The sequence below is a fragment of the Cuculus canorus genome, chromosome 1 (assembly GCF_017976375.1).
Source record: "Cuculus canorus isolate bCucCan1 chromosome 1, bCucCan1.pri, whole genome shotgun sequence".
In the NCBI taxonomy this organism is placed as follows: Eukaryota; Metazoa; Chordata; class Aves; order Cuculiformes; family Cuculidae; genus Cuculus; species Cuculus canorus.
In genome coordinates this window covers 15,440,106-15,453,059 of record NC_071401.1, presented here as the reverse complement: position 1 = coordinate 15,453,059, position 12,954 = coordinate 15,440,106, and the positions used below count along the sequence as shown (strand labels likewise).

At 46.1% G+C, this 12,954-nt stretch overlaps 1 protein-coding gene across 7 annotated transcripts in view; it reads right to left on the bottom strand.

The window, feature by feature from the left end:
- FAM168A (family with sequence similarity 168 member A) overlaps window positions 1-10,291 on the bottom strand; it is a 221,546-nt gene extending 211,255 nt beyond the window's left edge. For 2 of the 7 annotated variants that reach the window (XM_054061931.1, XM_054061954.1), the window contains exon 1: window positions 10,070-10,117. The gene's annotated coding sequence lies outside the window, so the exon portion shown is untranslated. Of the gene's footprint in view, window positions 1-6,330; window positions 6,414-10,069 lie in introns of those variants that run through there. The other 5 variants (XR_008449071.1, XM_054061975.1, XM_054061965.1 and 2 more) reach the window with 5 other exon arrangements.
- Between the last annotated feature and the right edge of the window lie 2,663 nt (window positions 10,292-12,954).

Here is a 12,954-nt window from a genome sequence, read left to right as displayed (position 1 = left end):
ATTTTAAGGAAAAATTAGAAACATATTTGTCAGGGATACTCTAGAGACACTTTACCTTGCCTCAAGGAGGAGGGGTGGAGTGGACAGTCTCCCAAGGTCTCTACCAGCTCTGCATTTCAATAAGAGAAGGCACCTCAAAGGTCTGGGTTGTTGAACCTGAAAGTCCTCAGAGCCTTCCTAAGAGTCCCAACACTTCTGAAACTCTGAAGCTTCATTTCAATATTTTTTGGAATGTGGAAAAAAAATCAGAAGGTAAACATTTCTAACATGATAACATCAGGAGAGGGCAAAAAGTTGACTCAAGTAACTATCATCAGCCAGACATCTGCTCTGGAGAAAATAAGGAAAAACTCAATCAGACTTGATCTAGACAGGAACAAAATTAATGACAATCAACATAAAGTTATGGAAGATAGGCCTTGCCAAACAAAGCTGATTTTGTTCTTAGATGAGATCCAAAATCAGGTTGACAAAGGTAACTGCTGCAATGCAACAGGCATATTTTTGTTGAGCATGACATCTTCATTAAAAAGTACTACTCTACTATGTCAACAAAGCATGCTAAACGGATTTTGAGTTGGCCAACAGACAGACAAATAAAAGCAGTCATCTGTGGAAAATCACCGTCAACAAAGTTAGCTGTAGCAGCATTCTGCTAGGCTTGATACAGAGCCTAGTACGATTTCAGAGATCCACTATAGATGTGAAAATTAATACAGTCGTGGGTGAGACTTGTGAATAGTCCTCTGGATGATAGATGAAGAGGACCATGTTGACCAGACACAGAAGTTTTGACTGCAAAGGCCACTCAAAGTAGATTTCAAGACAACCAAATGCAAGGTACTACATCAAGAAAACAAAATCTGAGAGCCAGAGACCCTGAAACACAATCTGAGGTACTGCCAGGCAAGAAACTGCCCAACACTTTCCAGTTCACTGTCACATGTTTAATATAGCCAAAAGAAAAGTTGAAAGATCAATCAGTTATGGAATTATGCGTTCCCTCCAACAGGAAAAGTTATCAGGTATCAAAGGACCTTTTATTTTAGCCAAGAAAAGGCTTCCGGAAGCAATAGTTGGAAACTAATTCAAATTAGAACTCATTTTTTTGAACAGAGAGGGTTATTAATTACTGAAAATATATCAATAGAAGTAGTGGATTCTTCATGACTTGAGATCTTCAAACTAAGACTGACTGCCCCAGTAGAAGGTAAACAGTAGCCCAAAATAAATTGTCATTAGGCTCCTTTTCAAGGGAAGAAAGAAGGATCTGAGGTTTCAAGGAGGTCAGTTAATTAAGCCATAAGCCCTGGGAACTCTCTTCTAAGTCCAGACAGAAAGCCACCAACAGAGCATCTGAGCACTTCCCAGCAGCACGCACTAGCAAATCAAATTCATCTCCTGACCTCCACAGAGGGAGGAGCAGCACAGCACCTGATCCAACCTTGCTGTGCAATGTCAGCAAGAAACATCCAAGCTCTGATTTTCCATGGTGAAAACACAGACAGTAAATCTACGCACAAAGATCTCACAAGGCTTAACCCCAGGAGGTCTGCAAGGACCTTCCAAGAATCTTGGACAGAAGCACGTCACTGTGGTAGAGACAGCATCAGAAAGCAAAGGGGTGGTCTTGGATCACCTTCACAGTGGTATCATGGAAGAGAGGGAGCTGAAACATGATTTGTCTGGATGCTTTGCTAAATGGCAATCCAAAAGCAACCAAGAGCTCTGACAGGCTTATGCCTTTTCTTCAGAAGTTGTCTGTAACACGAAATGAGGGCTTTGATTCACAAGCCAGCAGAAAGTCTTCATAACACCAATCTGCTGGAAAAGCTTAAAGCAATTAAAGACATTATTTCTTCATGGTAACACAATCACATATGTAAAAACAAACTCCAGGAATTAAGAAAGAAAAGCTGAAACTCATATGAAAAGAGATGTGATACCACATTTATCTGTTGAAGGCCACAAGATAAGTTTACTACTACAGGAGTAGCCAACTCAAACCAAGTATCTTCTCTACACCTTCTATTTCTCTGTGTGTGTGTGTGTGTAATATACAGATAATGAAAAGATTTTTACGGAAAAAAATATTTTATTGAGCTTCTACACAAGTTCGGTCCATATTCAAAAGACTCAGCTAGCTGCCCAATTCAGCAGCTGGGATTCAAATGCTACAGTAAAGAAAAATAAACCATTTCTCAAAATTATGGCACTGCATTTTAAGTCGTCAAGAATTCTTTTGTGAATACAAGTCAAATCAAGAGCAAGCCTGAGCCTTAATCAATTTTCCTTGCATTGGTTTCACCTCTCACTTGTGAAAAGAGGCAAGAATGACCAATAGGAGAGTATTTAGGTGACCTTGTTCTCGTGGCCAAGTGATCACTCTCTGAATACAGCACTGGCCTCTCTAGGACAAGAGTAGTGCACAGTAAGACTAATATGATCTTCTCCTCCAAACAACCACAGGGCCAAATAGAAACTTATTCTAGGTGACTATGACACACAACGTTGAACTTGAAAAACATGTAGAATGCTGTAGTTTTTGCAAAAGCCATTAAATGTCCCATTAAGTTATGACATTCACAGGGCGCTGAAGAAAATTATTTGCAGAATAAACTACTACAACATAAATGTTCATACGGGAACCTATTCCAAAGCAATTGCACTTAAAATACTCAGAAGCTCAATTCAAAATATGTTTCAATGGGGACAAGTCCATAGAACCTGCCTGCCTGTCAGTATAGACATTACATTAATCTTGGTTGAAAAATTACCAGCAACTGCGAGGAGTGATCTTTCTTTGTCCACCTAAATGTTAGGAGAACATCAAACACAGAATCATATCATAGAATCATGGAATAGTTTGGGTTGGAAATGACCTTAAAGATCATCCAGTTCCAACCTCCTGCCATGGGCAGGGACACCTTCCACTGGATCAGGTTGCTCAAAGCCTCATCTAACCTGGCCTTGAACACCTCCAGGGATGGGGCATCTACAACTTCTCTGGGCAACCTGTGCCAGTGTTTCATTACCCTCACAGTAAAAAAAAGTCTTCCAAACATCTAATCTAAATCTACCCTCTTTCACTTTAAAACCATTACCTTTCATCCTATCACTGCACTCCCTGACAAAGAGCCCCTTCCCAGGATTCCTGTAAGCCCCTTTTAAGTACTGGAAGGCTGCTATAAGGTCTCACTGCAGCCTACTCTCCTCTAGGCTAAACAAGCCCAGCTCTCTCAGCCTGTACATGTATGGGAGGTCCTCTGGCCCTCTGATCATCTCAGTGGCCTCCTCTGGACTCACTCTAACAGATACACATCCTTATTGTGCTGAAGACTCCAGAACAAGGGAGGGTCTCACCAGAGCAGAGTAGAGGGGCAGAATCACCTACCTCAACCTGCTGGTCACGCTTCAGTTAGGGCCAAGTATCACCCACCTATAAACAATGCGACATTTCAGCGAGTTGTTTTCCAGAGATGCTTCCAACTCTGCCGTGTCAATAATACAAAACAAGGTGCCTCATGTAAAACAATACACACACACACACATGCACACACACGTGCACACTCCAGAATGTCATCAAGCCCAAAATCTTGAAGAGGGTGACTCACAAAGCAGGAACAGACACATCTTCAGACTGTAGAGAGTCTTAGGAGTTTGCTATGAATAACCACACAAATCTCCCTGTCCATTAAAAAAAAAAAACAAGTTGTCATGTCCTATAAATTCAAGTATAAAGAACTGAAAGGAAAATGGGGACAAAATATTCTGTGCTCAAAACTTCTCACTAGTCTTCAGCGTGTATTTCCAACATCAAAATGATAAAATCCCTTCGTTATCAAATTTAGAGAGTTGGGTATCTAACGCCAAAGAAAGCAAAAGCCCAAATACTGTGCTTTAATTCCTGGCAGATAAACTAAAGAGTCTGATGCCATAAAAGAGCCTGATCTTTTTGATTAAGTTGAACAGCAAATTAGAAGCAAGAAAAAAAACCCTGCAGAACCCAAGATGTTATGGTCTATTTTAACTTTTGCTGCAGTCTGCAATCTTTATCCATTTTATCAAAGAATTAGACATGCCTAGCAGGCACGATGGCATCTCCTCTTTTCTTGCTAGTTTAGTACTTTTTCCTCTCATAAAATACTCTAAGCCTGTCTTCAATAATCCTCCTAAATCTCCAACCCTTGCTAAGACAAGGAAGGCAAAAATGTTCAGCCTACAAATACACTTCAGCATTAATCTTCCTATTGAGAAAGTTATCGTATGAAAGCTATGATAAATCCCATTTTTCTGCTCTGACTTATAATTTTCCCACCTTCCAGTTTTCCCGGTGACCATTACACTCAAGGAGAGGAAGGAAAGGTTGGGAAAAGTACAGCAGCATCTCCTGCAGAGGACAGGAATGCATTTTTTCACGTTATACAAATACTATGCCAATGATCTCCTAGATGGTTTGCCGGAGAACCTAACAGGCCCATATTATTTTCCTCCAAGAAAGCACATAGTCACTTGAAATTCCTTTGCAGTGCTCAGGATCTTCAGCACATCCCTAGCAAACAAAACTCAGAGGAGCCTTTTAAACATTATTCAAGTCCCACTCACACCTGGGAAAATCATTGCACTTCAGTGATCCTCAACAAAATCTTGTTCCCTATATGATTTTGAAACAGAAAGTATCATACTATAAAGATCATCATCATCGCCACCGCTTCCTTGCAGGGTTCCAGTAGGAAAGACGGAAAGAAAATAAGGTTTATTTCAATACAAGCACGATGAACCACATCATTGACTTTCAGACAGAGAGGCAGCAGGAAAGAGATTTTAGAAAAATAGATATTAAATAACAAAACACTCATATGTGAGTGAAATTATATATTAAAAATCTATCCAGAAAGTACTCACATTTGTGTATTCATATTCCTGTCTGGATCCCAAGACAAAAAAAAATGGTCTTGTTCTCAAAAGTTGCTTCATATTCAAGAGTTTCCACATATTTCAGAAGATCTGAAAGTAAATGCTGGATAGACTTTACGAGCTGGATCCTCCCTGACTGGGATCTTAATCATGGGTCTGTGATCACTGTTTCAGACAACCACAACCATCACAAAGGGCACCTGCCTCTCAACAAAAGAAAAACCTGAAAATTCACAACTCTTTCCATTGCCACCGATTCAAACCAACAAGTAAACTAACGTAAAACTCTATATGAGGATTATCCACCCAAGAAAGCAAAGAGCACAACAATAAAAAGCACATATCCAACTCCTTGTTCCAAAATCAGCAAGACCGATGAGCACTTCCTATTGATCTTTACATGAATGTCATCAACCACCACCTACATAATACTTCCAAGTTCTTCCACACCTGCTCAAAACATCTCCCAGACTCCCTCCCACAGCCCCTCTCTCTTGGTTGCACAAAGGACCGCGCATGCTCCAGCTGCACATGACCCCATCGACCAGCGAGATGTCATCTCCTGGAAGAATAATGGGAACTGTTACAAGCCCCATTCCCTGGGTAGAAGCACTGATTTTGTTCTCTCCCCTGTGCCCAGCAGTCAACTTTTTCAAAACTTAAAAAAATAAATAAATCAATCTAGATTGTCTTCTGCATCTATGGCCCTTTGAAATCTGGATCAAAGTGCCAAAGGGAGTGCAGAATTACTGGTGAACAGGTCGATAACGCAACCTATCATCCTTACTTCCTCAAGAAATTGACTTGACACAAGTTTGCATAAATAAACATAGCCCTGCCCCTGACATTTTCCTCTCATATTTAGTGTTATTGATGTTTTAAACACAAAAATAAGAACAGAATGATTCAGTTGAGTGGAAGGAACAAGAAGGTAATACAATTTAGACACCTCTGGGAAGTGGCATCCGTTTGACTGGCAGGCAGTCAAGTCAGAAGGAAATAATTCCTGAATATTTATTCCCAGTTCTAAAAAGCGATAGATTTAGAGGCAATATTTTTTAATTCTAAGAGTTAAAAGATCGTCAACAGGCAAAAAATGGATAGGTGGATTTTATTTATTGCCACTGAAATGAACATTTTCACCTATTTACTGAAGAGATGCCGGATAGCATACAAGAATCCAGTAACATCAGATGGGACTCGCATTCAAAAATCAGCAACAAAACACTGTTTACATAGTCTTGCAAAACACCATAGAATACGATAAGAACACTTTTCTCATTCAGTCATTTTGGGTCGAACATATCTGTGGACTAAACATGATGATTTAAGGATCTTAGGCAAAACTGAGTCTAATTGATTAGAAAGATCACAGTACATTAAGAAATGAGACCAACATGAATAGTTACGAACCTCTCCTTCACAGTCAGCTTCTTCTCAAACGCACGACCTCACCCACAAATAAATCAAAGACTGTGCTGTACAAAAACTACCTCGTTTGCACTTTGACAGCAATGCAAGAGTCGCTCCTCCCCGAGAACGCTGGCTAATAACACAGTTCTCTAGGGGATGCTTCAAATACTTCTTTGTCATACCAGTGTTGGGAGGAGGAGATTGGCAGGACGTCGCACGTCTCTCGCCTCGTGACAAGGGTCAACCCAGAGAGACAGTGCTCAACCCTCCACTGCTGGCCAAGGAAAAGCCAGCTAAATGGAGCACTGTCCAGCCACACATCCGGGAGCACAAGGGGAGTGAATACAGGACCAAAATGCACAGTTAAGAACACTGTGGTTGAAGGAGCGACTTTATGAATTGCAGAGGAAACAGAAAGTACATGGAGCGCTCGTGCTGCGGAAAGGGAAATCGGGGGCCTCTGCAGATACAATCAAGCCCAAAAGGCACGACTGGAAGACAAATGAAGATCATAATCCAGACTGAGGGAAAGAGTGAGCTCAGAAAGGAAAACAGAAAAGTTGTATTTCTCTTCTGACAGCCTCATCAACTGCTACCAATCACTTGATAGTTGGAAATGAGCAGAGTTCCTCGGTGGGACCATGGAGGTTTCCAACTACCAGAGGAGAAAGGTCTAAAACTCTTCTCTGCCAGAGGCAGCAGCAGAAAACCACCCAGGTTTAAAATAAGATTGAATTGTGGTTTTGCCACGGCTGCTGGTTTTTGCAGCAGGTAGGACTTGGCAACCCAGGAGCTTTATCCCAGATGCAAACGTCCTGCTTCCCAGAAAAGGAGATCAGTGCCAATCTCAAGGTGCTTGCCTTGGACAACTTAACAAAAGGGGACACTAACCTGGATTAAACACATGCTTCCTTTGCCTAAGTGGCTGCATTTGCACCTACACATCTAAACTGAGGTTCACAAGCTCTTCTAGACAGATCAGATAATTAAATTTAGACTCAATTTAATTACCATTTTAATTATGCTTTCAGGTATATTATGCTTTGAGGTACTGAAGGCCTTTCACAGAAATGGTTCTCCAACGCATTTTCACTTGCCTGAGAAATGTTTTCAGGAGCAACAAAAGCGGTATTACCTTTCTTTCTTGGTTTTGCTCATTATCTGTGTGCTGGGTTACTGACCTGGGGAAGCACAAAAGCTGAACTGCAAAGAAGGGGTTTAAAACACCCTAAAGAGTCCACCTACTGCAATGCAGACTTATCATTGAATTTGTCAGAGATGAACATTACCTAAGATCAGAACGGACCTCTGCAATATGCTTTCCCTAAATGACCCTCGTTATTTCACATTAATTTTGACGCAATCCAAGTGTACCATTTAGGTTCCTCACTCCAAGCAGTATTTCCCATTACTGGACAAATTCAAAACACCATCATGACACGCAGTCATTTTGCTTCCAATCCCTTTGTTCCAAGGGAGTAGAGTTATATATCACTCAAAAAAAAAAAAAAAAAAAAAAAAAGTGTGTCTTTACTAAGAGCCAGGAATTTCAATCAAACAAAGAGCATACAAAAAAACACCCCAAACATCTGACCAACAGTATCTGACACACTTAGCATGTAAACATTGAACTGGAAGGCCACAGTAAGCACATCACTGGGTAGAGAGAAATTTCTTTCTGGAAAATGTAAATGTTTACTTTGGTTAAAGAAAAGTTCAGCTACATAACCAGGTCAGTTGATATTCGTAACTTCCAGGACAAAAGTTACTCAGATTTAACACATATTTCATCCAAAAAATACACTGCTAACTGCTATCAGCCCTTTTAATGACTACATACATCTAGCAAGAATAAATATCCAGCCCATAGATGTTAGTTGGGTTTTTTTAATTTATTCAACCATAAAGGTCAAGAGAATCCATGAAACGGTTAAAATTCAAAATCAAAATCAGAAAGAATGAAAAAAAATAAGCATTTGGCTTCCTAGTGCTAATTCCCTTTTTCTTTACATTGCTCAACATCACTCCTCAACGTGAGTTCTCATCAACAGCCCCTTCACAGTTAACATTTCATGAAATAATGCGGTTGATGCAATCAAGTCCAGCAAAACATTTCCCTAAAGATGTTTCCATCCTTCACATTCCTTTAAAAAAGAGAAAAAGAGGAGCTCTAGCTTCCTCCATCGCTACTTAACAGCAAGAATAAACACATCACTGCATCTTAAGCCATCTCTTGATTAAAACATAAACAGAATCACTCAGGGTTTCTTTCTGGGTAGTACAACATGCCTTTGTCCAAGAGAGGGGAATAAAACCCTCAACCTGCTCATTTTTCTACATTTGACAGCGTTCCGTGCTAAACGAATGCCTTTTGAATGAAATTCAGCCAAGCCGTCACCTGAAGGTTTATCATTCTGATGCGCAGGGAGGGGAAAAAAATTCTCCCCCGATCCAACACAGCAGAAAACCTTTCCCTGATAATGAATATTTATTCCCTTTCCATATATGAAGGCTCCTCTGTTTTCCATAAAGCAAAGCACCTTTTGGGCATTAACAACCCACGACGCAGCGATGGAGTTTGCCGCCCTGGAACCCACTGTGCCAACAGCAAAGCACACAAGGAATTATCCCCTCCGAAAAATAGGAAATTGCAGGAAAACAGACAGAAAGCACTTTATGGATGGAAAGCGCGGGCTGCCTCGCACGGCATAGCCTGGTTTGGGGGTGCAGCCCTGGAGGGGTCGGGATGGGGTGGCGGCCCCAAGCTCACCCCCTCCATCCCATCGCATCCCATCGTATCCATCCCATGCCATCGCATCCCATCCCATCCTGGTGCACCACTCCGACAGGAGCCCGGCCGCTACATTTCTCTTCTCCCAAACCGCTCCAAGCGGGAAACTTGGCCCCGAACCAGCGGCTCCCGGGAGGGAACCGAGCCCAAGCGGCCCCGGGGATGGAGAAGGGACCGAGGGGTACAGGGGGGACACGGGGATCGGGGGGACAGGGGCGACACCGGGATCGGGGGGACGGGGGGACACCGGGATCGGGGGGGACAACACTGAATCGGAGGGAACACCAGGATCGGGGCGGGGGGGGAGGGGGGGGGCGGCAGACGGGGGGACGACACTGAGGATCTCGGGGAGGACGACAGGAGAGACGACACTGGGGACAGGGGGGACAGAGGGGACACCGGGATCGGGGAGGGGGGGACGACACCAGGATCGGGGGAGACGACATTGGGATGGAGGGGGACACCGGGATCGAGGGGGACACCGAGCACCGGGGAGGGGGGGGAGGGGAACACGACACTGGGCTCGGGGGGGGGGGACGACAGCGGGGCTGGGGGGCATCGGGATCGGGGCGTGGGGGACACCGGGATGGGGGGGGGACAACAGGCTCGGGGTGGGGAGGAAAATCGGGGGGGAGGGGGGGGGGAGGTGTGACCGAGCTCGAGGGGGAACAACAGGCTCCAGGGGGAACACCGGGCTCGGGGGGGACATCGGGGAGGGAACGGCGACCCCGTGGTCCGAGGCTGGGGGGGATGACGACGACGACAGCGGGCTCGGGGGGGACACGGGGCTCGGAGGGAACACGGGGCTCGGGGGGGACACGGGGCCGGTTCACCCCCTCCCCTCCCCCGCATTACTCGCACCCGGGGGACGCTCCCCGCAGCCACCACAGAGCCCGCGGCTCCATCACCCCCCGCCCCTCCGGTTTGTTGCCGTCGCGGTCCCCCCACCTGCAGCTGCTCGGGCGGCGGCGTCCCCTGTGCCGGTGCGGCGGCGAGTTCCCACTCCCCCTCCTGCCGCTCCGCGCCTCCTGCGCTGCCCGCAGCCGCCAGCCGGAGGGGGAGGGGGCGGTGGCGGCGGCGGCGGCGGGGGGAGCACCACCAGCGGGACCGTTACGGCCGCCGACAGGACTACCGCTCCCATTATGCCTCGCGCCCCGCCGCCGCGGCTCGGCTCCGGCAGCGCCGCGCGGGGCATGCTGGGTAATGTAGTCCATGTCTCGGGGAGGGGAGGGAGACGGGGCCCGGGCGGCCGCGGGGTACGCTGGGAGGTGTAGTGCCTGCGCGATGCCTGCTGGGAGGTGTAGTGCGGCGGCGGAAAGCAGCAAAGCATGCCGGGAGTTGTCGTTCCACGGGGCTTTTTTGCGTGAGGCATGCTGGGAGTTGTAGTTCTGCTGGACATACGGGAAGCTGCGTTTTGCGGTGCATGCCGGGAGTTGTAGTCCGCACGGGATGCGAGGAGGGGGTGCTGGCGCCAGGCCTTTCCCCTTCCCCGCTGCATCTGCAAAACCCCTCCCTGCTCTCTGGTTATAGGGCGAGAAAGGACTATTTTGGGAAAGTGCTGCCCTCTGGAAAGTAGAGAATTAAATTTCTCTGCATCTTCATCCCAGGACTAGGGGAGGAATCCTCCCGTGGGAATCCTTCCTCAGGGAGGGGATTCTGCCCCTCTGCTCCTCTCTCCTGAGGCCCCACCTGGAGTCCTGTGTCCAGTTCTGGAATCCTCAACATAAGAAGGAGATGGAGCTGTTGGAACGGGTGCAGAGGAGGCTACAAGGGTGATCAGAGGGCTGGAGCACCTTCCCTACGAGGACAGGCTGAGAGAGCTGAGATTGTTCAGCCTGGAGAAGAGAAGGCTCCAAGGAGACCTTATAGCAACCTGAAGGGGCTACAGGAAAGCTGGGGAGGGGCTGTTTAGAAGGGCATGGAATGACAGAGCGAGGGGGAATGGCTTTAAATTGGAAGGCAGGATATTTAGACTGGATATAAGGAGGAAATTCTTCACACTGAGGGTGGTGAGGCACTGGCACAGGTTGCTCAGGGAAGCTGTGGATGCCCCATCCCTGTGAGTGTTCAAGGCCAAGTTGGTGGGACCTTGAGCAGCCCGGTGTGGTGGGAAGTGTCCCTGCCCATGGAGGGGGTATGGAACTGGATGATCTTGAAGATCCCTTCCAACCCAAACCATTCTGTGATTCTACGATTGACACTCGGAGGGAAGCACCTGTCCTGGTCCCTCAGAGCACTCACTGTTCTTTCAACTATTTTGCTTTTTGTCAAGATCCGCGCTGGCAATTTTTTCCTGAGCAATCATAGAATTGCTAGATTGGAAAAGACCTTTGAGATTATTGAGTCCAACCATACCTGTCAACTACTAAACTGTATCCCTACGCACCTCATCTACCCAGCTTTTCAATACCTACATGGATGGGGACTCAACCACCTCCCTGGGCAGCCTGTTTGATGCCAAACACCTCTCCCTGGAGGTTCCAGGGAATCAGGGTGGGAGTGTCCCAGGGCTGGCGAGGGTTGGACCTGAGCCACTCACTGCAGTTTCTCACCTTTCTGACAGGCTGGTATGCAGGGGTGGGTGTTTTAAAACCATGAAAAGGTTGTAGAGAAACTTTTAGGAAACCCAGTGACAGGTAAAGGTAGACCATAGAGAAAGACAAGGAACTACTGGAAAGAGTCCAGAAGGGGCCATGGAGATGATGAGGGGACTGGAGCATTTCTCTTATGAGGAAGTGCTGAGAGACCTTGGGCTGTTCAGCCTTGAGAAAAGACTGAGAGGGGACCTTATCAATGCTTATAGATATCTAAGGGACACCTGTCAAGGGGACGGGGCCAGACTACTCTCAGTGGTGCCCAGCAACAGGACAAGAGGCAATGGGTACAAACTGGAACACAAAAAGTTCCATCTGAACATGAGGAAAAACTTTACTTTGAGGGTACCAGAGCACTGGAACAGGCTGCCCAGGAAGGCTGTGAACTTTCCTTCTCTGGAGATATTCCAAACAGCCTGGACATGTTCCTATGAAACCTGCCGTAGGTGAACCTGCTTTAGCAGGGGGGTTGAACTGGATGATCTGCAGAGGTCCCTTCCAACCCTGACCATTCTGTTTTTCTGTGAAACATGATTTTCTTGCATGTTTCTCCTGCAGGGTGGAGGATGCTGGCAGCACCAGTGGGATGTGCTCAGCCCTGGTGATGCTGAGTGTTATACAGTAAAAGGAGCCTCCATCAGATTTAGAGGCTTTTAGCAGGTACTGTGGGGTTTTATCTCCCTCTACCCTGCAAGCCAGGTACCAACCCATCCCAAATGTAGATTTGTTAGTAAGAGAAAGAGAAATGTTGGGGTGTCCTCACACGCAATTCTCCCCAGATTCAAGGATGGGGATAGAGTGTCCACACCCCCAGAGCTTATGCCCATCTCCCCCCTCAGCAAGAGATACTGGTTTCTTCTGTCCTATCAGACAAGGGAAGAGTTTCAGAAATTCTTTGTTTCAGATCCAAAACCCAAGTCTTTGGCTAGGATGAGGGAGAACTCCACTGAGAGTTCTTAATACCACATACCACACACTCCACAGAGCCACCATTCTGTGACAGCTTCTTGTTGTATCGACCTCCGGGGGGAGACAAAGACAGAGTCCAGCTGGAGGAAAAACAAACTGGAAGCTTTAAAGTCCATCTCTTTTACGGAGCAGTACCCGATTACTACAGAAAATTGGTGGGAATCTGTGATTTAACTCTCCTGGATACGGGGCCGAGTCTGTTCCCACGTTGCATCCCTTCCCTTCTTCCACCTGCGCAGCTTTACTAGCTGGAAATAACCTCCTGCCTCC